The sequence below is a fragment of the Musca autumnalis genome, unplaced genomic scaffold, assembly GCF_047663935.1.
Source record: "Musca autumnalis isolate F117 unplaced genomic scaffold, ASM4766393v1 scaffold_1, whole genome shotgun sequence".
NCBI lineage: Eukaryota > Metazoa > Arthropoda > Insecta > Diptera > Muscidae > Musca > Musca autumnalis.
Genome location: NW_027411644.1, coordinates 215,049,386 through 215,074,947, shown reverse-complemented (window position 1 = coordinate 215,074,947; position 25,562 = coordinate 215,049,386). Strand labels below are relative to the sequence as shown.

General features: G+C 35.1%; 1 protein-coding gene across 4 annotated transcripts in view; it reads right to left on the bottom strand.

Moving 5' to 3' along the window:
- plum (IgSF transmembrane protein plum) overlaps positions 1-25,562 on the bottom strand; it is a 312,571-nt gene that overhangs the window by 282,805 nt on the left and 4,204 nt on the right. Inside the window, exon 2 of one of the 4 annotated variants that reach the window (XM_073960104.1) lies at positions 15,899-16,415. The exons of the other annotated variants lie outside the window; for them this stretch is intronic. The gene's annotated coding sequence lies outside the window, so the exon portion shown is untranslated. The remainder of the gene's footprint in view (positions 1-15,898; positions 16,416-25,562) is intronic. 4 annotated transcript variants of the gene reach the window in all.

Below are 25,562 nucleotides of genomic sequence, written 5' to 3'. Positions count from 1 at the left end.
TGAATTTGGATCCAAACTAACCTTCAACAAAAATCAAATTGATTTGAGAGCAGGTCTTAAAGAGAACTTATCCAAAACTTTGTGTGGGAGGTACCCAAAGGAGTGGACAAATATAGTTCACATTTGAACCTGATCTACATTTGGTAGATATATTAGTATATGTTAAGTATGGACCAAATCGTGCGCCCAATTTTTACGAACATTTTTGAACCTTTGTGGGGGATGTACCTGAAGGTGTGGACCGAAATGGCCTATCTTCGAACTTAAACTAAGTTAGGACAAAATATTAGGAAGACCAAATTTTGGACCGAATCGGCAGGTCCGTTCGAGAGTTTTCTTGCGCTTCAACCTTTTGCGTCTTTCAGACTATTTTTTCGGGAAGTGTGGACTTGCCCCTGATGAAACTTGTACCGTCGTTGTGAATACAAGTTGTAACAATAAAAATCAAAGCGATTCGAGACCAGGTCCTAAATTCAACATTTCCAAAATTTTGTGTGAGAGGTACCCGAAGGAGTGGACCGATTGAGTCCATTTTAGAACCATAGATGAGGTAGAAATTTCACGATTTGCAAGGAATGAACCAAATCGGTTACCCCCTTCAAGAGCTATCGTGCGCACAAATTTTAAGAACATTTTCGAACTTTTGTGGGGGCGGTACCGGATGGAGTGGACCGATATAACCCACCTTCGAACTTAAACTAACTTTGGACAAAATATTACGAAACCCAAATTTTGGACCGAAACGGTTGATCCGTTCGAGAGTTATCGTGCGCTCCATCCAGCCAGACAAGCAGACGACAGACGGACGTACATGGCTAAATCAACTCCAAATTGTCTGAAACGGATTTCGTCCAATCATACTTGGGGTCGAAAACCATTATTACGATGAGGCACATTTTGCCCGTACGAAAGTGGATATACCTTCGTTAGCATAAAAGCTGAGGGTATAAAAAATTGCATAACTCATCTATTTTTCAACTAATGCAATTAACGCAGACTAGAGCACGAAGAACAGCATTTTCGTATTTTTTAATGCGTTTATTTTGACACTTAAACCAAAGACGATATTTTCCTCTTTTAAGGAAAGAACAAATTATAGAAATCGGTTGCGAAAGAAAGAAGTTATGCCTGTTTAAAATTGAAAATCGATGAAAACCCGTTTTTCACTATATTTACCGTTATAAATTGAATGATAATGACCCATAGAAACCATAAGTATTTTCGCCTTCCACAACACAATGGACCTACAGTCTCTGAGTGAAGCGGCTGTGATGATTAATTATGGTCGCCCATTCTTAAACCTAACCTAACCTTCCGCTTCAATGGACTCCCACAAAACAGAATTTATGCACCAGACTTACTTACGTACTTAGCTGGCCCATTACAGAACATTTGTTCTATAGGCCGAACTAAGAAAAGATCTCCAATTATCTCTATTTGTTGCTTCGCTTTCTGGAATACCGCGCCTTTTTATCTCATTATCCACTTGTTTATGCACCAGAACCCCTGCAAAATGGGTTTGTCAACTTTTGTATCACAGTGTTAAAGATGTAGGCAAAATACAAAATATGTACATGCTGTTCCTTGTAGCTAATGACTTTGTTGCCAATAATTTTGGAATTTGGTACATAAATTTAATTCATACATACATATGCCGGTTGATTGATTTTCAGCACCATCATTCCCATGGCTTCTTTTTCGATATATGTATGTATGTGAAAATATATAAACTATGTAATTTCCTGAAAACCCTTATCTTTTATTTTTCCTACATAAAATGTTTCTGTTGCGTAGCAATCTTGATTGGCCCTGATAATACTTGCTTGGTAATAATTGTAATGATTTCCTTGAATTGTTTGTAAGGAATTTACGAGCTTTCATTTCTGTCGAAATGTATTTTTAGTAGAGTGTGTAATGGACGCTACCTTGTTCGTCCTTTGCTACGTCGATTACATGTATTTTTCCCCAATTTCTTGATATCAGTTTGCAACCACTTTATAAATAATTCGTAATGGTGTACCAATACATGTGTACTTCATCTTAAAACGAAATGCTTTTTACATTTTCCTCTTGTTTTTTTTCGAAAAAAAGGTTAGGTTGGTAAGTGGGCACGTGGACTGCCTGCCTGTTCTGTTCAGTGTGAATCTTATTTACGGCAGCTTTCAAAAGTCAAAATTAATATGTTTTGTTTCTTTCCTTTCCTTCAGGAATGTTCTCGCTTTGCAGTCTCTTCTTTCTTATTTTTCTGTATGCCGAATATATTTTTGTGTTGTTTACCCTTTGTTATGGTCTTATCGTCCTTTTGCCGGTTGGCTGACGATAAAAAAAATAAATAAAAAGCTCCTCATACTATCATTATGATACAGCTTTGACGGCAAAGGAACCGAAAAACAGAATAAAAGTGGGGAGTTAATTTAGTGACTAAATCCTATAAAAATGACAATTTAGAATGTTAGTGGACACCAAAACAAAATCGGTAAAGCGAGGTAAAAAAATTACAAAAAAAAAAAAAATTGTTTCATATAGGCTTTGTTTATTTGAGCGCAAGGATACTATTGTGTAATGTACATGCCTAGCCACACTGTAAACTCTTTCTGTTGAATTTCACAATGATAATTATAGGCGACAAGATGCGACACAAAAATGCGTAATTTTCAACAGCTTTGTTGTTGTAAGATTTTACGCAAAATGTGTTTAACATTTACACATTTTGAGTTGTGATTTTAGACACAATTTATTGTAATTTTACGCACTTTTTATGTAAAGGTATGCAAAGTTAGCTAAATAATTTCTGAATGTGTTTAATAAAACTAAGTTTTGAAAACAGCTTTGCCGACAGAGATATACCCTAAGCCTATGTGAATTAAAACTTTCATCTACGGATATATCGACACAATAGTGGAACTTTTGTTGGGGGAGGTAACATAAAGAGAAGATGGATATCGGCCATTTTAAAGTTAAACTAAATTTAGACAAACTATTAGGAGGTCCAATGTTTGGATACATTTGGTTACACCGTTCAAGGGATATCGTGCATACCATTTTAGTGACATTTTTTGAATATTGGAGGGAAGTAAGGAAGTCGTTGCCAATCTTCGAACTGAAACTAAGTTTGGACAACTTTTGGGCTGTTTTCTTAAGAATTATGGACTTGCCCTTGCAAAGGCATTTACCGTCGTAATTGAGGGAGCGAATGCAAGTTGCTTCAACAGAAATCAAAGTGATTCGAGAGCAGGTCTTAAAGTGAATTTATCCAAAATTTTTGGTGGAAGCTACCCGAATGAGTGGACAAATATAGTCCATATTCAAACCTGATATACATATGGCAGTTGTATTAGGATGTGTAAAGTATGGACCAAATCGGTCACAATTTTTCCGAACCTTTTTGAACTTTTGTGGCGGAGGTACCTGAATGTGTGGACCTATATGGCTTATTTTCTAATTTATACTAAGTTTGGACAAAATATCACTAAGGACAAATTTTGAACCGAGTTTGCAGATCCGTTCAAGTGTTATCTTGCGTTGCAACCACTAAACATAGTGTCATAGGATTTTTTTGCATTTTCAGGCTATTTGCTAAGGATGCACGATGGGGCCAATAGCAGGTTTTCGAGGCAAAAAGTCAATTTTTGAAGTGAACTATTTGAAAAAAATAATAACGGATTTCGATTGCCAACACTCTGAATCACTAAAAATAAGAAAATAAATCAATCTGGTAACATCCCATAGCGACATACTGATCTGGCAATGGTGACATATTTTCTTATGCATCATTTTCCGACATTCATTATAAATAAGTAGTGAAAGCATTTTAGGCGCCAAAAAGAACATTTCAACATTTTTATATTTTTTAAACATGGAAAGCTCGTCAATGGGTATGTAAAATAAGATAGTGTTAACAAATAATAAAAATTTTATGTGTGGTAAATGTATTTTTGAGTTAAGATGTTATGTCTTTTTTGGAGTATTTTGCTTTGTTATCCATGTGTTCTCTGGAGTATAACTTTTGAGATCTAGGTAGATCTAGGATATTATATATATGTGGTGAAAGGTATTAATGTGTACTATCATTTTGTGAAAAAATTAGCTGCGCCTATCTGCGCCTTTTCATAAAAATCTGATTTCAGATGTTGTAATACTTAAAAATATGGACATTTTTATGTTTTGGTTGGCGAATAATCGTAAACCCATTAATGTTACCAATTGGATTTCGGAAAAATTTAATAGACGTATATAATAATATATAATTTCAAAGATATCGCAAACTTTGGCTTTTGTGGCGGAATCTTAGCCGATTTTTACTAAATTTGGAACCTTTTTATTATTAACTTATAACAAAGCACAGACAAAACCATGAAATTTGAACATATGTATATAGGGGAGCTATTTCTATATCTGAACCGATTTCAATATAACTTGACAAACTTATTTGTAGTCCGAATTCCGTAAAATTTTCCAAATTTTATTGTAATTTGATGGAATTTGCATGCTTGGTCAATCATTTTCCTGAAATCGGGCGAACATATGTATATATGGGAGCTATATCCAATTCTGAACCGATTTCAATATGATTTGCCAAAAATGTTTCTAGACCGAAATCCGTCACACATTTCAAATTTCATCAAGATTGGACATACATAGCGGGATTGGTGCACCAAATACCTAAAATCGGGCGAAAATATATATGGGAGCAATATCAAAATCTGAACCGATTTCAATATAACTTGGCAAACTTATTTGTAGTCCTAATTCCGTGGTATTTTCCAAATCGCATAAAAATTGGGCAGAATTTGCGTGTTTGGTCCATCAATTGCTTGAAATCGGGCGAACATATATACGGCAGCTACATGTATATATGAACCGATATGAACTAAATTTGGCATATTAGTTTCTAAGCCCATTATAAACATCTGTACAAAATTTGGAAGGTCTAGCTTGCCCCAGTGATTTGTTGCCTCGAAAACCTGTCATTGGCCCCATCGTGGGATGTATGGATTTGACCCAGATGAAACTAGTACCGTCGTATGGAGCCTGTGAATACAAATCAAAGCGATTCGGGAGAAGGTCCTAAACTGAACTTTTCCGAACTTTACCCGAAGAAGTGGACCGATTGAGTCCATATTAAAACCTCATCTAATTCTTGTAGAAATTTTACTATGAGCAAAATATGGCCCAAATTGGTTACTTCCTTCAAGAGTTATCGTTCACACAAATTCTTTGAACATTTTCGAACTTTTGTGGGGGAGATACCGGAAGGAGTGGACCGATATAACCCATCTTCGAACTTAAAATAAGTTTGGACAACATATTACGATAGCCAAATTTTGCACCGAATCGGCTGATCCGTTCGAGAGTTATCGTGCGCTCCAGCCAGCCAGACAGACAGACGGAGTGCTAAATTAACTTCAAATTGTCTGAAAAGGATTTCGTTCAAACATACTTGGGGTCTAAAACCATTATTTCGATGAGGCACATTTTGCCCGTATGAAAGTGTATATATAAATACCCTCGTTAGCATAAATGCTGAGGGTATAAACAATAGTGTTATGACTTTTTGACATTCTTTCTCAAAATGATTTCCTGTAGCAGGGATGAATGAACTTTTGCCTAATAATTACTACGCTATCGTTTATTCCATTGAAATATAAAAAAAGTTCACGCACAAATCGATTTTAAAAATATAATTTTTTGAAAAAATGTATGAAATGAAAAAAAATTTTTTTTCAAAAATTATTTTTTGTTGCACGAATGACTAAATATAAGCCAACTAATAACTATAATAATGCTTATTTCATTCAAATATTGAAAATTATCATGCACAAACCACTTTGAAAAAATTTTATTTTTTGTTAAAAAAATATATTTAAATAAAACCGTTTACGACATTTTTACGATTCTCAGAATTGAAGAAAATTAGTGAGAAATAAATGTTGTGTCTGTTTATCTATCTCATGTGACTCTAAAGTTTATTTTCAAATGTATATCTGCTTACAGTGACTTCAAAAAATTTTCCACAATTTTGATAAACTCAAATTTTAAAATCATTTTGTGCGTGAGGTTTTTCACCGAATCACCTTATAAATATGATTTTATGTAATCTTATGCCAAAACTCATCACGCTATGATACAGGGATATGAGGTTGTAAAAAAGTCATAACCCTAATAAACAAACTACCTGATGCAAATTTCAATAACGTGTCTGCTAGATAACGGGCCTAATTCCTAATATATAAGGGGTTTTGTGTAGAAAACCACATTTTCCCATTCCCAGTTTTTGCATTATTACAAATTAAATGGTGTCCTAGCGTATTAATTGTCCAATTGGATTTTTATACATACATTGCAGCATGCGTCGCTTTGCCATCTTTTTTTTAAACGATTTCCCAGTCAGGCAACACCAAATTTTCAATGGTGGCAAAATACCCTTCAGTAATGTTGGCGACATTTTCTGAGTATTTCAGCCATGTAAAACTTCTCTGCAAGTGGTTTCTTAGGACACGCCGTTCGGATATGGAGATAAGCTGTGGGTCCCATATCATTGAGCGAATATGAATCAGGCTACACTCACTCATTGATATGAGAGAAGTCTCCCTTGTCCCTTCTGCGATGTTTGTGAAACAATTGTTATATTATTATTTAAGCTTGGTAAGACACGGTGCTTGAATCCACAAAGTTATTTCTTACATACGGTGCTCCTTAACTAACTTTAAATGAAAGGTACTTACACCTCTGAAGTTTTTTGCGGGATTCTGAAACTACAATGTTCATAGATGAGAACATTCAAAAACAAAACAATAGCTGAAGGAATTTTTAAATTAATTGCGGTCAAAGTTCACATTTTTATACCCTCCACCATAGTATGGAGGGTATATTAAGTTTGTCATTCCGTTTGTAACACATCGAACTAATCATTTGCGACCCTATAAAGTATATATATTCTTGATCAGGATAAAATTCTAAGGCGATCTAGCCATTTCCGTCTGTCCGTCTGTTGTAATCACTCTAGCGTCCGCAATAATTGAGATAGAGTGCTGAAATTTTGCACCCGAGGGTCTTTTTTTCATAGGCAGGTCAAGTTTGAAGATGGGCTATATCGGTCCACTCTTTGGTATAGCCCCCATATAACGGTAACTCCGTATTTGAGGTATTTTGACGTTCTTCGCCACATTTGCAGACCGAATTAGCTATAATTTGGCACTTAGGCTTCCCAGTGATCAACAAACTTATATATCAAAGGATATGGGCATAGTTCCATGTTTTGGTATAGTCCCCATATAACGGTACCTCCCGATTTTCGGTATTTTGAGAATTTTAGCCACAATTTGTAACCGAACTATCTGAAATTTGACATTTGAGGTTCTCAGTGGTCATGAAACATCTCCACCAGACATGGTCAACATAGGTCCATGTTTTGGTATGGCCCCCTTATAACCGTACCTCCCGATATTCGGTATTTTGAGCATTTTAGTTACAATTTTAACCGAACTAGCTGTAATTTGACATTTGAGGTTTTTAGTGGTCATGAAACATCTCCACGAAACATCGTCAATATAGGTCTATGTTTTGGTATAGCCCCCATATATCGGTACCTCCCGATTTTAGGTATTTTGAGAATTTCAGCTACAATTTTTAACCGAACTAGCTGTAATTTGTCATTTGAGATTCTCAGTGGTCATAAAACATCTCCAACGATACACTGTCAACATAGGTCCATGTTTTGGTATAGCCCCCATATAACGGTACCTCTCCATTTTCGGTATTTTGAGAATTTTAGCTACAGTTTTTAACCGAAATAGCTGTAATTTGACATTTAAAGTTCTCATCACGCCATAACGCGGAAGTTCGACTCACGGCGCATCTGTCTTTCGGGGTTTTTAATATACCCACCATTGTCGAAAAGTTGTTACATCTAAAATTGTGAAAGGACCCTAATTATTCCATTTTAATTAAGATTTTTTATGGTGGAGGGTATAAAAAGTTCGGCCCGGCCGAACTTAACGACTTTTTACTTGTTAGGTTTATTTTAGATTTTCAACATTCTGCTTGAAAACGGCAAGTCCTATCGAAATGGGACAAAAGACAATGTTGTTGAGGATTTCAGCACTATAACATTTTCTTTAAGCCGTTTCTAAGAAAAATCCTGAAAACCTAAACCAAACCTAAAAATATGAACTTTGACCGCGATTTATTTTAAAACCCCTCTATCGATTTTTTCTTGTTTTCGTATTTTTCTTATCTATAAACATTGATGTTTCAGATTCCGCAAACAACTTCCAAGGTGTAAGCGGTTTTCATTTGTTGGAGTTAGTTAAGGGCACCATACCTGACATTGCTTAATAAGGAGGCGATGCATTTAGTACATTGTTCCAATTTGCATTTCTATTTTCAAAAATGGTAATACCTACGAAAATATCATAAAAGTAAATATTGTAGGGAATTTTCACAGCTACAATATTTTCTCTAATCCCATTTAGATAGGACTTGCGGTTTCCAAGCCAAAACGTGAAAATCTTAAAAACCCTTAAAACGTAAACTTTGACTGCGATTTATTTGTAAATCGCTCCAGCGATTTTTTTGTTTATTGATTTTCCTCATCTATGAACATCATGGTCTCACAATCCGCAAAAACTTCGCAGGTGTAAGCACCTTTCTTTTAATGCTAGTTAAGGCGCACCCTGCACAATAGGTTTATTTGTTCCATAAAGAAATTTTTAATTGTGGAAAGCTAATTCCCAGGGAGTGGTGTAGGGTATCACATGGTCGGCCCCGTCCGACTATAGCCTTGGCTTACTTGTTTTATTTAAAAATGCTAATAAGAGTAAATACATGTTAACTGTATATATTTAATTATATATAAATTCTGGTTGCAGGTTTCTTTAATGTACAACTTTTTTGCCTTTTTATTTACTTATTATTATACCCTACAACACAATGTGGAAAGGGTATTATATGTTTGTTTTTCCGAAATTGCATGTAACACCGCGAAATATTCGTCGTAGGCCCCCCATGTGGTATACCAAAATTAATATCTCGAAGAGATGAAGCGATTGTAATCAAACTACAGACCGCACTTATTGACCAATCGTCTCGAAATTTTGCATGGAGATTGGGTTCAGAATAGACCCCTATAGTTACTGGTCATGATCGAAAAGTATTTAGTGGGTGAAATGGACCAAAAACCAAAATTTTACCCGTTTTTTTAGCGACGCGAAATTTTGAGTAATATTTGAGTTTATGACAAAGAAGGAGGTTGCAAAGCAAAACGACGATCAGATAATATTTAGGCGGTTAAATTGACTAAAACTTTTGTGTGAAAATTGGTAAAATTTTTAATATTTTTATTTCTAGAAGACGCATTCCGCTCACGTTAGTTAAATTTAGAAGAGGAGCCTTTGACCTTTCGACCGATGTCAATTATGTTGATGTACATGTAACAGATAACAGAGTTACAGCATAGAACATACAAGGACTTCACAGTTTTAATTGTGTGTAGTGTCACAATAATCACGCTAGGGGATGCAGGTATAGTTCAATAGTGACAAAATTTTGCACGAGGTAAGAGTATTGGTCAATGAAAATGACAATATTTTTGGATGATGATCGGGTTTATTTTATGGCGAAATTGACCATAATTTGTGTGGGAAAAATATTCAAAAATTTAATAATTTGGTTCACATTTTAAATTATGGGGCATATTCCGACAAATTACGGAAACAAAACTTGAAAATCAGCTGTTATAATACGAAATTAATTTCTAGCATATAAATGTAGTGCTTTATCGTTTTGTTTTGTTTGTAAAGCACTAAATTTTCCTTCCATGTTACAAAATGTCGGAATCATGATATAACCTGATCTATGTCTGGTTGAAACATTACTATGTGCAAAGTATGGAACAAATCGGTTGCTCCCTTCGAGAGTTATTGGGCACATCATTTTAGCGAAAAATGTTTAACTTTTGTGGGAGAGGTACCCGAAGTAGTGAAAAAAAAATGTTTGCGCATAATATTACAAAAGCCAAATTTTGGACACAGTCGGTTGATCCGTTCGGGAGTTGTCATGACTAAATCGTCTCCAATTTGTCTGAAACGACCTAACATATGTAGGGTCTAAAACCGTTTTTTCGATTGGACACATTTTTGTTATATTAAAGTGTATATAACCTCTTTAGCCTCGCCACAAACATTCCGGAAGGGACTACGAAGATCTATGTATCTCAATTCTGTTTAGCTCAACGATACCTCCTCTTTATCGCCTAGATCGTGTCTAACGACACGTCCTGTTAAGAAGTTTTATATGGCTGAAATACTAAGAAAATGTCGCCCACTTCACGCTGAGGGGAATTTTGGCATCGTTAAGAACGTCATATTTGTTATATAGGTATTGCATAACTTTGATAGCACGCTCACAGCATTGGTTGCTTTGGGATTGATTGGAGCTGTATTTTTTCCAGAATGTCTTCAATGACTACCCAAGTCATTCAAAGCTACATATAGTTCTTCAAAGTATTCAATGCGGAGCAATGACTACTGAACCAATGATCAGTCCAGGAGTAGGAAATAAATGAGCTGATTTTACGCAACCTGTTCCGTGTTTCAGGCATAGGAAAACAACGTAAGATGAGCTGGAATGTTACGAGGGAGCGTGCATAACAGATCTTTGATCTGCTTACAATTAACAAAACGGATCTCACTCTCCTCAGCGAAGCGACGGAAGTGAAACTTCTTGTCGCCTCTCTACCCGCTTGTTTTTTTATCTCAGTTTTTCCTTCGGCTGGTTTTAATTGATTGTACTTGCTCATCAAAACCTACACAAAGGAGTACTCGATGTTTGATGATTTTGTCGACCTACGAAGCACATGGTGCTGGCAATTGATGACCTTGGATGGGGTGACCTTTCTCTAAGAACAGTTGCTACCAACGTAAAACGACTAGAATAACCTATTGAAAAAAAGAATCAAAACGTCCATATTCCAACCTGATGCATGCATGACTGGATGAAATAATACGATGTCCAAAGTCTGCACCAATCAGAAACTCCCTTCGAGAATTATTTTGCGGATTTGCCATTTTGGTTGGTGCCGCAAGGGTTTCTTGGAGCTTTTAGGCCAATATCTCAGGAAGTATGGACATGTGCAAGAAAAAAATTTACCATCGTAAAGTGAGCCGCAAGGACAAGCAACTGAACAAAATTTCAGAGCGATCTGAGCCTCTTAAACTTCAGGAGTGGACGGATATAGTCTACACATTCCAACCTGATACATGACTGAATGATATAATACTATGTGCTTTTGAGCCCCTTTGCTCCAAACAAAACAAAAAAAATTGAATATAATTGACTGTTGCCATCTCTAAGAGATCGCTGGTGTTTTTAAGAATATACTAATACAAATTATGGGTAGAAAAATTACGAAACGTTTAAAGGGGTTATAGAGCATGTGGCTCTATTATTTCGCACATCCGTGTATACCCTATATAGGATTGCAAATGATAATTTCAGTGCCTATCAAACGGAAAGACAATCTTAACATACCCTCCATAATATAGTGGAGCATATATAAAGTTAAAAAACATATGTAAGCTCACATTTTAGCTCAAATGTACAACGAAATTTGCAAAATTATATTATTATATTATTTTGAGGGTTTTAGCTATAATTTTTTATCCGAACTAGCTGTCATTTGACATTTGAGACTTTCTGTGGTCATGAAATTTCTCCATCAAAAATTGTCAACATAGGTCCATGTTTTGATATAGTTCCCATAAACGTTTAAAGGGGTGGCATGTGGCTCTATTATTTCGCACATCCGTGTATACCGTGTATTTTTTATCCGAACTAGCTGTCATTTGACATTTGAGACTTTCTGTGGTCAGGAAATTTCTCCATCAAAAATTGTCAACATAGGTCCATGTTTTGATATAGTCCCCATATAACGGTACCTCCCGATTTTTCGGTATTTTGAGGATTTTAGCCAACATTTTTAAGCCAACTACATAGCTGTAATTTGACATCTAAGGTTCTTAGTGTTCATAACACTTCTCCACAAAAACTTTGCAACATAGGTCCATGTTTTGATATAGCCCCAATATAAGGGTATATCCAAATTTCGGTATTGTGAAGGTCTTAGTTACATTGTTTGACGGAACTACCAGTATTTGACATTTGAGGTTCCCTGCAGTTATAAAACTTTTCCGCCAAAAATTGTCAAGGTAGGTCCATACTTTGAAATAGCCTCTACATAACTGTACCTTTCGATTTTGGGTCTCTGGGTCCATGTTTTGATATAGCCCCATATAACCGTACCTCCCGATTTAAGGTATTTTTTACCTATTAGCCACATTTTACAATCGTATTGACTGAAGTTTGGAACAGTGAGTTCTCAATATATAGAAAATATCCTTGCAAAAATTTGTCATCATAGCTCCACGTTTTCTAATAGCCCCATAAAAGGGTACCCCGATTTCGAGTATTTACTCAAAAGTTGGTTAAAAACTATTTAACTGTCGAACCACTTGACTTAGGCTGACAAAATTTGGCTAAAATCTTACTTATATCAAGAGAATATCCAGTATTGAAGATGGCGTCTCTGGATCCATGTTTTGATATAGCCCCCACACACAGAGAAGAGATATTGTTGGAACAATCATATTCTAAGAACAAAATAGTGTATTTTAAAAATCTGAAAATATATATTGTTGTTTCAACCATATATTTTTTATTAGGGAACATGATGACACAAAATATATTGTTGCGCCAACAATACATGTTTTAAGAATTTTAAAATAAACTATTTTGTTCTTAGAATATGATTGCTCCAACAATATTTTTTCTCTGCGTGCATATACCCGTATCTCCCAATTTAAGGTATTTTTTACCTATTAGCCACATTTTACAAACATAGTGGCTGAAAGTTGGCACAGCGAGTTCTCAATATGTAGAAAATATCCTTGCAAAAGTTTTTCAACATAGGTCCACGGTTTCTAATAGCCCCATATAAGGGTACCTAGGTCCATGTATTATTTTGAGGTATTTTGAGGGTTTTATCTATATTGTCTGATGGAACTGCCCGTAATTTGACATATGATGTTCCCTGCAGTTACACAAGTTATCTTTCCAAAATTGTCAAGGTAGGTCCACTTTATAGAATGCATTTGTTTAGATTAGATTAGATAATTTAGACATTTGGGGTATCCGTGGTCGGAATTTGTTTGCACCTAAAATTGGGGACAGGGGCTTTTCGCTTGTTTGTTTTATATTTGTAAATGTAAAGAAAAACGGTGTTTCTAAGATTTTCAAGTTTAAACGGGCATAACATTATTTTAAAACGGATTTCTATTGGTGCTTTTCATACCCTCCACCATAATATTGAGGGTTAATCATAGTCATTCCGTTTGTAACACATCGAAATATTCATCCAAGACCCTATAAAGTATATATATTCTTGATCAGGGTAAAACTCTAAGTCGATATAACCATGTCCGTCTGTCCGTCCGTCTGTTGAAATCAAGATACCGCTCGCAATTTTTAAGATAGAGCTTTGTAATTTGGTATGGAAGTTTGGTATTGCAAATGTTCTATATCGGACCACGTTTTGATATAGCCCCCATAGGACGGTACCACCGAATTTCGGTATTTTGAAGTTTGTGGCCACAATAATCCACCGAAATGGCTGAATTTTGGTAGTTAGTCTCCGTTAGTGGTATAAAACTTTTCCCCAGAAATTTGTCAGTATAGATCCACGCCTTTATATAGCCTCCATAGAACGGTACCTCCCGATTTTCGGTATTTTGAAGGTTTTTGCCTCATTATCACACCAAAATGGCTGAAATTTGGTATTTAGTCTTCGTTAGTGGTATAAAACTTTCCCCAGAAATTTGTCGGTATAGATCCACGCCTTTATATAGCCTCCATAGAACGGTACCTCCCGAATTTCGGTATTTTGAAGGTTTTTGCCTCATTATCACACCAAAATGGCTGAAAGTTGGTACTTAGTTTTAGCTGGGGGTATAAAACTTTCCACCAGAATTTTTTCGGTATAGGTCCACGCCTACATATAGCCCCAATAGAACGGTATCTCCCGATTTTCGGTATTTTGAAGGTTGTGGCCACAATAATCCACCGAAATGGCTGAAATTTGGTATTCAGTCTTCGTTAGTGGTATAAAACTTTCCCCCAGAAATTTGTCGGTACAGGTCTTAATATAGCCTTTATAGGGCGGTAACTATCGAATTTCGTTATTTTGAAAGTTAGACACATTGTTTTACCGAAATTGCTGAAATTTGGAATTTAGTCTTCTTCATAAACGAAGTGAAATTATTCCATTTTACTTCAATACAACTCGTGGTGGAGGGTATAACAAGTTCGGCCCGGCCGAACTTAACGCCGTTCTAACTTGTTTCCTTTTAAAGGGGTGAATAATATCTTTCGAACAGTCTATTATCAAAGACGTCAAAACACTTGAAATCGGGAGTCACAATTATGTGGGGGTTATACCAAATCGTACATAAACAAGTAAATAAGTATCTGTCGGCTTTGCCGACATTAATGGACTGACATTGTCCAATATGGAAGTGGATCTTATTTTGGGATTGTTATCTTTTCCATAGATATCGCGCCGACTAGTCATTTCAATAGGCCATCGTATAACATTTTGACCAGCATGCCAAAAAGCATGGACTTTCCCATGGAAAACAAAAAATGTTGTGGGGAGGTATCCTAAGGATTGAGCAAATATAATCCATATTACCATAACCTGATCTAAGTCTGGTAGAAATTTCACGATGTGCAAAGTAAGTACCAAAGCGGTTACTCTCTTCAAGAGTTATCGTGCGCACTAATTTTCCGAACATTTTCGAACTTCTGTGGGGGAGGTACGGGAAGAAGTGGAAGGATATAACCCATCTTCGAACTTAAACTGGGCTTGGACAAAACATTACGAAAGCAAAATTTTGGACCGAATCGGTTGATCCGTTCGAGAGTTATCGTGCGCTCCAGCCAGCCAGCCAGACGGACGGACATGGCTAAATCAAGTCCAAGTTGTCCGTATGAAAGAGTATCGTTGGCGTATATGCTGCGGTTATAAAACTGTCAAGTCGATATCGGGAGGCTAGATTTTCAACGTAGACATATGCTCAGTTCAATCCCAGAAACCAGATACGCGACGCATCCATTAATGTTGTTCCTTCCTTATAAATCGCCCCGGTCTAATATGTATTTTTGTACGGAAATATATTCCTTCCTTAATTTGATTTATTTATTTTCCATTTTACTTTTCTTCTTCCCTACCTCAACAAAACAAACACAGCATGTATAATACCCAAAAATATATGATACATACATACAATTCACCACCATCGTCACACTTTCACAATGACCTCATACACATCATATCAACTTCAGGGTCATGGCCAAGGTTGCTTTTGTGGCAACAATAAAGTTACTCTCAAAAAGGAAATTTCTAACATTTAAGAGGAAATAGGCACAAAGAGATACGATACATAGGAAAACACAAAGGTACGAAAAAATATAAGTATGTGTGTGTGTGGCGGAGCTTTAATCTGTATATATACTGTAACTTAATCATTTTTGTGTAGAAATAACAGAACGATGGTTACTTCGGACAACATAAAGTAAAGAAGGTAAAATGTATAATAAAATGTCCCTTCCTATAAGGATTTATTTTATAGTTCTACTTTATAACCATACTTCTTCTAATTAATATGACAAATTATTAGTTGTTGTTAGCAGTAGTATGTATTCATTTCTTCCCTCCCTTATTTCATTTCTTATCTCACGACAGATTCTTCCTGAAAATATCGAAGGTGGAATATATTGTATCGATTTAAATCCTTTCTATGATAATTCACTTGTGATTGATATGATTTTATTTATCAATTCTTACCATTTGTCATACTTTTACAAGTGAACCGTAAATAACCCTACTAGCCGTATATAGAAGCATATCGATTAGGTACTTTAATAGAAGATGGCACAAAAGCAGTACATGTTCCTAGTTTAGTTTCATTTTTGTTTCTCATGTCTTTAAAGCCATTATTTAGCATTTCTTTTCTTTGATCATCTGATTGTTGATGTTTGCGTTTTGAATTTACTATTGTTGCTAGAGTTGTTTTTGTATTGTTTGTTTTCTCATCCATTGGCATGACATTATTGCATTGCCTTTATGGCATTTGTTCTATCCTCTTTGAATTGAGGCTTTTACCGTTTTTTATTAATCCTTGTTCGTTATTTTCCCATGGTTGTTTTGTTTACTGTTATTTTTTTTTCTTTTTCATTTTTCATTTTCTTTATTTTTATTCACTTTGTGCGTTTTGACAGTGACGTTCATCGAAATGTGTTGTGTGTCTGCGTTATGTTTAACTTTTCATTTCTTTTTCTGTTTTATTTTCTCCAAACACACGCTAAAACATGAAAATTTGCAGACAGACTCAACTTTTTTTGCATTATTCTCGTTTATCATTCATTATGAAGTAGCCGGCTTTTCATACCGTCATAGTCACCAACCAACCAACCATCGAACCAACTGACATCAGCTCATTGTCGTAGTCGTCTGTCGGGTATTTATCATGGCATTTTATGGTGTTCAACATAAAGTCTCCAATTTACATGTGTATGTATGTTTGTATGTGTGAGTATAACTGTGGCGTATGGAATCTGCGTTTTTCTTATACCCTATACTTTGAAATGTGTTTTTACTTTGAAGAGACAAATTATTGGTGCTCTCCTGTAAAACAAAGAACAAACAAATCGTCATGGGTCGGGTATTCACTAAAGGGGTAACCCCCTGTGGTAAAGGCCAATAAAAACCAGTAACATGATTTTTTCCAAGAAATAACATCCCAAATTGAAAATGAAAATAGCCTTCAGGTATATGGAAAAGAACAATATAACTTTTGGGGCCTATTTTCGTTTTTTGGGACCTTTTTGCGTTCAGATATTGGGGACCATTTGACTTCAAAATAAGTACATCAAACATTTGAAAATCAAATTGGGGTTTAATAATATTGGGGTCTAATTGCATTGGGCTTTGTGGCCTTTTTGCACATGTTGAGGGCCTAAATGCAATCCTGTGTTTAACAGAAAAAACAAATTGGGTGAATTTTCGAAAGTTATTATGAAGAAAACGAACAAAAATTAGGGTGTAATTTCATAAATTTTATAAGGAACAAAAAAAAAACACTCACGGATATAACTATAAAAAAACGCGGACATAACTCCCAACGACTTTTTTCTTAATTCAAAGTTATTGTTGCTATTCGAAATTTTCCATTAATTTCTATTGATCAAAGATCTGTTATAAATTTTAGAGAAAAAGTTAGAATATAAGTGGAATTGTATATTTGGGAAGGCTTAAGTGGCAAACAATACCGAAGTCTCCACAAAATCTTCCAGATTTCATTAAAGTATTTAAAAATGAAATTATATCTGAATTTGTCAGTAGCAGTTCGTAGAAATTTTACCAGACTACGGTATACGACGAAGACATTTCGTGTATATGAGTATATTAATTATTTAAATTGAAAAAAATAAATCGGGAAAATTTGTATGTGTTCGCATTTTATACAATAACCCTCTATGTTCTTAAATAGAAAAATATTTTTGTACAATATCGCACGATTTTTTTCAAAAATATTCGGTCTCGGTTTTTTTAAAATTATTTAAAATTTTTTAGAAAAACTTTGTATTTTCTGAAATTGTGAAAATAGTTCTGTAAAAATTCGCGCTGTTTTGACAAAAATATTTTCGCCTGCTGCGCTTTTCTGTTTTATAAAAGTATTTGCATTTTTTTTTAGAAAAACTTAGTATTTAGTAAAACTGTGAAAATATTTTTGTATAAAAATCGCGATTTTTTTCGAAAATATTTTTGACTGCGGCGCATTTAGGTTTTATAAAATTATTTAAAACTTTTTACAAATACTTTGTATTTTCTAAAATTGTGGAAATATTTTTGTAAAAAATTTCGCGATATTGCCAATAATATTTTTGACTGCGGCGATTTTCGGTTTTATGACAGTATTTGCAATTTTAATGAATTATTTGCAATTTTTTTAGAAGAACTCGGTATTTTGTAGAATTGTTGGGTTTTAAAAATATTTGCATACTTTTACAAGAACTTTGTTCTTTCTAAATTTTTTTAATATATATTTTTCCTCTGCTACTTTCCAAATCAATTCAAACACAATTAGAAAAAATGCTAAAATGCCTGTTTCAGAACCTGCAAGAAGCTACTATTTTTTACTACGATAACAAATTTCCCTTTATGATATCGGAAAAAATGGTATATTCTTGCAATATGTACTGGAATATACATACCCAAAATTAAAAAAATATATAGCCATTAATTAGTTACTTATTACAAACTATTGTATGAACATACTTAAACATAAATGTAATATTTTTTGGGGCCAAATTTCCTAGTTTGGGGCCTTTTTGTATTGGGGCCATTTTTCAAATTGAAAAACACCCCAAAAATTGGGGTCCATTTTTATTTCTGTTTGGGTTGATATTTCATGGGGCCTTATTTCTGTACGCTGATTTTTTTCCTCTGAAAGAACACATCTGAATCTACTTTCAGAATTTATTTTCTGTTGTTGAAAAAATATTACGTAGTTTTGTGGCAAATGGCCATCTAAGAAACCCAGGTTTTATTACTGTGTTTTTCGGCGCCAACTTTAACTAATGAACCGATTGTCACATATTTCTATGGGCTTATGTAGAACATAAAGATCTAGTTCTTCATCTATCGGTTATATCCGAATGTGTAGAGCGCACGATAACTCTCGAACCGTTTAATCGACTTGGACCAAACTTTATACAGCCTTATATTTCTTCCAAACTTAGATAATGATGGATTTCTTGTATTTTAAAGATTTTCGTCACGTTTTTACCCTAATTAGTTGTAATTTGAAATTTTAGTTCCCTTTGAACCAGAAATTTTCTTGCTAAAAATTGCTGACATAGGTCAATATTTGGGCATAGCCTTAAAATAACGGTGCCTATCAATTTTATGTATTTTCAAAGTTGTAGCCCCCCATCTGACATGGGACAATAGTTTGGTTCGCTACCCATTACCCAAATTTCTAACCGGACCAGCTATAATTCGGCTTTCAAGTTCGCTGTGAGTAAGAAATCTCCTAGTTTTTGCGTTTTATTGAACCATGCATTTAGAACAGTGAGTGCACCCTTGGCTCAATGATATGGGTCTTTCTTGTTACTGCCGAGTCAGAACCACTTGTAAAGAACTTCTACGTGGCTGAGTATTTAGGAAATGTCGCCAACATATTTTGTTCAAACTTAAATTAAATTCTAATATCAGACATATCGGTCCACTCTTTTGCGGTAACTCCCCCACAAAAGTTGAACATTTTTGAATAACACACGAGATAACTCTAGAAGGGAGTAACCGAATTGGTCCAAACTTTACTCATCGCAATATATAATGCAGACATAGATCAGGTCAGAATATGGACTATATCGTTCCAATCTTCAGGTATCTCCCATACAAAATTTCAAAAATTGTCTTAAAGGTGAATTTTCCAAAATTAAATCAAAAATCGATTTTCCTGGGCAAAATACCAAATTTTTTGTATCCACTGGTTGTTAATGTCTAAAGATGAAAATTTTTCTGGAGAAAAAATTGCTATTTCTCGGAAACTATAACAGATATTCTGTGCATTGTTTTTTGTTAGGTAGGAAGGATTCTTGACTTTATGAAAGGTTTTAACAAATTAAATTATGTTTACACGTAGTGAGCTATTTGATTTTTCCTTAGGTACTAAATCTTAGTGAAATTACAACTTTTGGGAACAACATGGAAAAACGTTTTGGTTTCATAAAAATACGCATGAAAGTGCCCTTTTTCATTCCATATACATAAACATTTGTACCGTCCCCCTTCCGTCCGTTGAACACTTTTTTAAACTTATTGAAATTACATGGGTAAAAATGTGTGTGTTTTCGTACTGTTTTCCCATATGAATCATAGCATATTTACACAAATGGACTTTTTAAAGTACAGTCGAATCTCAATTATCCGTAATGTTTGGGACCGGAGGAATTACAGATAATAGATTTTCCCGGATAATGGAGTAATACTGTTTCTCATGTATTTTTAATCAAAAATATGGTGTTTGGAATTAGTTATAATGAAAAACAATTTTGAATTTAATGTGTAGTTAAAAAGATTTAAACTGTTCTAAAATAATTCTTTTTGCATTGTTTTCTTTGTCCATTGAAATTTAGACGAAAGAATTATAATTTCGGATTATAACGATTTTCGAGGTTAATTGGTGTATACTGAACAAAAAATGCTGTGTTTTCCATTCCCGGATAATGGAGGTTTATTGGTAATGGATTCCCGTATAATCGAGGTTCGACTGTATATGAGTTTTATGAAACGCCAAGGAGTATCGTTTTTATTTTTGAACAAATTTTAAATTTTTTGAAAATTTTACCATTTCAACGGAATTCTGATTGTGTTATCTGTCGAAAAAAAATATGAAACAAATAAAAAAGTATCAATGGGCTTTGCCGACAGAGATATACCCTCAACCTGTATCGATTGAAACACTTTTTTCCAAAAAAAAAACTTTTGTATTTAGGGGGGTTTGCAAAATTTTGAGCGTATGCACCGACATAAGTATGGATAGGATTAAAGCTCAAAAATTTGTGGGGATATCGATAGATGGGGCTTTTTTATCACACTAGCCTACGAAAAACATAATATCGCTGTAAAAGGGTCACTAAGAAAACCTTCCAAAGGATCCTCGAACCACACAAAAATGTTGAACGTTTGAGTGGGTGGTACCACAAGGATTGGACAGATATGGCCCAAATTTGAACATAAACTAAGTTTCGACAATATTTAGAGATCCAAAGATTCGACCAAATCGGTTGCAACGTCTATGAGAAATCGCGCGTACCATTTTAGCGAATATTTTCGAACTTTTGGGTGGAGGTACCGGAAGGAGTGGACCTATAAGCACCACCTTAGAATTTCATCTAATATTCGAAGATATATTACAATACCCAAAGTGTGGACGAATGCAGTATTCCGTTCAAGCCCTCCAGCTACTACATATGGCGCCATAGGGGTTTTTTACAACTTTCGGGCTGTTTTCTCTGGCCCCTGAAAAAACTTTTACTGTCGTAATTGAGGCACAAAAATCAAAGTGATTCGAGAGAAGGTCTTAAAGTGAATTTATCCAAAATTTTGTGTCGGAGGTACCCGAAGGAGTGGACAAATATAGTCCATATTCCAAACTGATATACATCTGGTAGATATTTTAGGATGTGTAAAGTATGGGCCAAATCGGTCACTCCCATCAAGAGTAATCATGCGCAGAGTTTTCCCGAAAAATGTTTAACTTTTGTATGGCTTATCTTCGAACTTAAACTAAGTTTGCGCAAAATATTACGAACATCAAATTGTGGACCGAGTCGGAAGATCCGTCGGAAGATAGGGCTTTTTTGTAGCTTTCAGGCTATTTTCTTAGGAATTATGGACTTGCCCCTGATGAAACTTATACCGTTGTATGGGGGGCAGTGAATACAAATTGCTACAACAAAAATCAAAGCGATTCGTGAACAGGTCCTAAACTGAACTTTTCCGAAATTTTGTGTGGGAGGTACCCGAAGGAGTGGACCGATTGAGTCCATATTGGACCCTCATATAAGTCTGGTAGAAATTTCACGATGTGCAAAGTATGGACCAAATCGGTTACTTCCTTCAAGAGTTATCATGCGCACAAATTTTAAGAACATTTCCGAACTTTTGTGGGGGAGGTACCGGAAGGGAACATAAACTAAGTTTGGACCAGGGTTTCGGAGTCGGAGTCAGAGTCTACGAGTCGGAGTCGAGCAATTTTGCTGGAGTCGGAGTCTGAGTCGAAAAAAATAACTCGACTCCGACTCCGGGCAAAATTTTTTCCATGCTATTGAAATATAACATTAAATTTGGAACAAGAAAATTTTTTAAAAAATCATTATTATTTTTAAAGAAAGGTATTAGAAAACATATATGCTACCTTCTAAAATATACTAAGTTAAAGGACAATTCACAGGATATTTACTATCCTCTGGAGTGTAGTCTATTTATCCATAACCTCTTTCTTCAGAAGTCTTACTGGTCTTCCCACAAAGGTCTATTGGTATTCTCATCTTGTTTTTTATGAGAAGTTATCCTTGTGTTCTACAAGATATTGCGGTCTCTATGGGAAACCTTACTGAATACCCTGTGACACAACATGGAAGTCAAGATCTGGGGGTGGAAAGAGATATTGCTTCTTCGTTTCAGTTAAATAGAATGAGGACCTTTCTGTCGAATATGCTGTCCTTCTAGCTCAGTTCCTTCCATGTCCTTTTTGTTCTTGAACACAAAAAGTAAAACAAAATGTTCCACCAAAAATTATATATTGTCACGTTATCATTGTTCTTTGTTAATTTCTGAATTAGGGCATCATAAATTCTTTGTTGGTCAACGACAGATTCATCCCGCCATAACTCAGAAGTCTGACAAACGGCGAATATTTCTTCTAAGATTCATTATATACTCAATGAGGGCTTTAGATGTAGACTTTCAAACAATCGGATCTGTCCGCCAGAAACAGATGTAGTTCATTTGTATCCGAATTTTTTACACACTCAATAGCATATACGAAATTCAATGAAATACATAATCATAGAGTTTTCATGAGAAAGGATCGGGTAAAAGTGATTAAGGACAATGCAAACATGAAAATATCGATTTCTTGTCCTAGTGGCCGACCCTACATAAAATTTTCCTACGTGCTGTACACCCAATATATCTCAAATATTTCAATAAAATTATCCATACCACACCAAAGTTCAAAATGTGAGCGCTGAATTTTAGTTTAAGGGGTGATCCCCACTTATAAATTTCAGAAAAAGTAGAAAAGTAAAGTATCTGAACAATATTGCCTTAGTATGAGCGATGGATGGGAATAATTTATTTTATTTTGTATGCAGCATATAAACTGTTTTTTTTTTTCTCGAAATCGGCCACAAGAATATATGACAATTGGTTTATTAGTTTTGGAGCATCGGCACCGCAAAATGCTTTAATAAAAACAGGAATTCGTAGACGGGCTCAAAACTTCGTAGTATTTTTTTCTTTCAGATGAAAAAAGCACACTAAAATGTTGGCCTACATCCAGTTTGAAACTTGGTCATGATTTGCTTATAATTTTTATTGCATGTTATCCTTATGATTTGTAATGCCCCTTCATTTTCACATATTTTGAAATCCGACAAAAGTGAAAAAAAACTCGTCTGGAGTCGGAGTCGGAGTCGAGCCAAAAATACCTCGACTCCGAAACCCTGGTTTGGACGAAATATTACGAAAGCCAAATTTTGGACCGAATCGGTTGATCCGTTCGAGAGTTATCGTGCGCTCCAGCCAGCCAGCCAGCCAGACAGACGGACGAACATGGCTAAATCAAATCCAAATTGTCTGAAACACATTTCGTCCAAACATACTTGGGGTCTAAAACCATTATTTCGATGAGGCACATGTTTCTCGTATGAAAGTGTATATGACGGAAAGTAAAAAAAAATGTAACATTGATGAAGCCAAGGTTTGCACTATTATAATACGCGAACTATTCAAGTGTACCACAAAATATGACCATGTGGCTAAAAAGTTAATTTTCGCGGAACCTATGACCGCGTAAATGAATAAAAATAGGTAAAAACACGTTGTAGCAAACGAGTTTTTTACGTTGTTATTCGACTGCCGGCCAAACCGTTTAAAGTACGGATATCTGCCCAAAACAAAAGTAGAAGAATACAAAATGAAGATTACACTTCTGATGTATCACTTTTGAAAATTTCCACTGCATTCCACTGTTTTTTGTATTTTTTATTTAACAGGGACGCGCATTCTTCTTTTTCTAAGAACCGTTAATATGCTTAAGGCCGCGGCACATACGGTCCGTTGTGCGACGCGTTGCAAACAACAACCACATGAAAAATGTGTAAGTGATGCCAAGTTTGTTCTTGAAGTTTTCATGTGGTTGTTGTAACGCGACGCTCAACGCGCCGTATGTGCCGGGGCCATTAAAGTACTCGCGATTACGCATAATTTGATATGTCAAATATGTACTGTAAAAGGCCATAATTTAGTGCGATATTTTTTCGAAAAACCCTATTTTTGGGTACAGAATTTACAATATCCTTTTGATTGTGCTGGGACCCCAAGATATTTTAGTTTTTTTGACGGTCCGGAGCATCACATTAATGTACTGCCAAAGGCCATAATTTAGTACGATATTTTTTCGAAAAACCCTATTTTTGGGTATAGTATTTACAATATCCTTTTGATTGTGCTGGGACCCCAAGATATTTTAGTTTTTTGACGGTTCGGATCATAAAAATCATAGATTGTGAAAATCTATCCACTAGAACGGCGAAAACAGCAACTGCAAAAACCGAAAAATGTGCGAAAAATATTTTTGAAAATATAGCGGATTTAATCGCGTTTTCTGTGGATCGTTTCCTTGTCAAGGAAGAAACTGACACACCGCTCGCGGTTTTGCGAAAGCAGCGGTTTAAAAAATTTAGCGGCATGGGAGCTGTATCCGATTTATCCCAAAAATATTGTGTGATGCTTCATCCACGGTTCTTGATGGATTTGATCGAAATAGGATTAGATCGATGTATTTTTCCGCGGTTGATAGTGAAATGCGCATAAAAAGTGTATGCACTTTGTGCAAATTATAAGTGTTATTCCGTTCTTTGCGCACTACGCTGCAGGCGATGCTACATCTTAGCCGCCAAAGTAAATCCTGGCAAATGTGTACAAATTAAAAGAGAAGAATTCGCTGTATTAGTAAACCGCATGCGCATCAAGTGATTTTGAGGATTTCGCGATTTACACGCATTTTAAAATGAACATTACCCTACACAGTTTTATTTGAAGATTATACCCCATTCAAAGGAACCCAACATTTAGTTGAACGTTACCCATATCTCCCGCTAGATGTTAGCATGTACTAGAGGAGTGATTAGAATAAAAAAAGTGATTTTTTGCGTAAAATTTAACTGAAATAGAAGAATAACTCCGACCTAATTTGCTTACATTTTCTTCAACTAACTTACAAAATAAATTTGAAAAAATATTTTCTCATAAAAATTTTATAACTTCCCTCAATATATTTTTTGTTTTTGCTATAATATGCAAACCGCTAAACAGATTTGTATATTTTTGGGTTCATTTGAATCGACGCGATGTTTAGATTACGTACATATTTTTAAAATATTTTTCCGATGCATAAACAGCTTAAATTTTATTAAAACAAGTTGCAAGCAAGCATTTTTTAATTCTTTCTTAATTTTCGCGAAAATGTACAACATTTTTACTAAAGCTATGGGATCTCAGTAAACATATAGTATGTAGGAAGTCATAAATTAACACTGTTTCTCAATATAATGAATAGCGTTTTTATAAGATTGATTCTTATAATCAGAATTGAAACCGCCATAACTTTTGCGCGCAATAACCAAAATTAGTATCTCGAACAGATTTGAGA